The sequence below is a fragment of the Geospiza fortis genome, unplaced genomic scaffold (genome assembly GCF_000277835.1).
Source record: "Geospiza fortis unplaced genomic scaffold, GeoFor_1.0 scaffold64, whole genome shotgun sequence".
NCBI classification, from domain to species: Eukaryota; Metazoa; Chordata; class Aves; order Passeriformes; family Thraupidae; genus Geospiza; species Geospiza fortis.
Window position 1 is genome coordinate 501,446 of NW_005054461.1, and position 2,075 is coordinate 503,520.

Genomic DNA, 2,075 nt, shown 5'->3' on the forward strand with positions numbered 1-2,075 from the left:
GAAAAATCCTAAGAAAAGATTTTTAGTGAAGAGATGTCTGCGACAGACACTAACCTTTGCTCCCTGGCACAGCTCCAGGAAGCAGTCTTTGGGAGCCCACTGTAAGCTTGGAATAGCCATGAGTGGTCACAGAGTTCCCTGTCAGCCCTTCTTGACTACAATCAACTGTCTGCCTCTCTCAGGGGTGGAAAAAATGCATGAAAGCTGACACAAAACTTTTTAAGGCGATCTTTTTCTTGAAATCAAACAGCTAGAGTATCTTGACTTCAAATATTGATGATTTGAATGAAAAGGAGTAGTTGGGACATTGCTGGTGCCTTTCAGCAGCCAGTTATCCTTGTTCCCACCAGGTAGCACAGCTTTTGTCCCTCTCATTCAGGAAAGCTACAAATCACTGCCCATTTGATCACATCCTTGTCATAAAAACAAATGAAATCAATTACAACTCACACTTCTTCGTGCTTCTCATTCATTTTTAATGATGGTTTCATTTGGCACCTACTTCTTTTAGCTCACCAGGAGGACTACGTACTCCCTTTTATTGCAATCTCAGTGCATTTCATTCTGCACACTGTCCCTGTTTGATTATAGAAGATGGAAAAATCTTCCAACAATTTTTTTCATGGAATGTGCTCTAAGTTGCTTCCCCTGGTGCAATGCTCCAGGTTACTGTTCACTGTAGACCTAAAGAGAAAAAAGACTGTGCAGCAGTCTTTTTTGGACAAGGATGGTAAGGAACTTGTGTTAATAACCAGCTCTTCTTTAGGGGAGAAGAAGTGAGGTCTTGAGGCTGACATCAACATCCACTGCACAATCAATGAGCCTGGAATTCCCAAAGCAGTATAAAAATGGCTTCAACTTTCATTGATTTCCTCCAAACAATGTTTTGTGTAAGTCTCCATCCAGTTTTTAATTCTCATTTTTTCTAGAATGTTGAGTGCAGAAAATGGAGTAAAACCTGTAAGCATATATTTGACTCTTATAAAATGTGATACGGTTAGATATGAGTTCAAGCAGAATTTGAAATAATTTTCTAATATCAGGGTCTGTCCAGGCTTGCTCTATAAATCAGACCCATTGATTAAGACCGGGACTCCTTAAGAGAAAACATGAACCTGGGTCATGTTTAAGCACAGATTATGCAATGACAACAACACTCCCTGCAAATATATAGCCAGCTAGGGATAAAGTGGACTCAGGCAAAACTTACCAGCTTGAAATCAGATTCATTTTAGGGTTTATTCAATATAGAAATGAGAGAATATTTACCATGGCTGCTGAAAAGCTGGTTTTAATCTGGGAAAAAAGATAAAAGGAATTTTCAGTGAAATTTCAGCTATTTCTTTTCCAGTACTCTGCTCTCTCTGATACCTCCTCCCCCCAAGCAAAACCAAACAAAACCCAAAAATTAAACCACCCAAAAACCAAACCAAACCAAACCAAACCAAAACAAAACCCCAAACATCAAAAGCCCAATATGTCAACAATAGAAGTATTCATATTAGAAAATTTTGTCTGGCAAAGTTGGCTACATGTTTATTGAAGTTTTACACCTGATGCTTTGTGTCATTTTCCTCTGTTGATGTAGTTGCACACCTTTATAACATATATCCAGGGATATAGCACAGTCTTCCTCTTCCCAAGGAATCATGATGTTACTTCTAATGGAGACCTGAGGCAGTTAAACTCTAATTCCCAAGAAATACTTCACAGCAGTTCTGAGAAGATTTTTTTTTTCCCCTCATATATTCAGGTATTCACATTTTCTGACAAAATAAATATTTAATTTCTTGCTGAAAAATGGGCTGCTAGGACAGCAAAACCCCAACTTTATGCTAAAAGCAGTTATGGAGGAAAACTTCAAATACTACCAGCAAGAAAACTACCAGCAAGAACTACAAAAAAAGGGGAAAAAAAGAGTGTAAGGAACTGTAATCTGGTGCACAACATGTCATAGAGTATAATAATAAATTTTGTCATTTAAATTCATTCAGGATTTTTTACAGGCTGAAATCCACACACTGTAGGCTGCTAGTGTAAATAGCAGTAGTTTTTGCCAAATGCCATGCTATAGT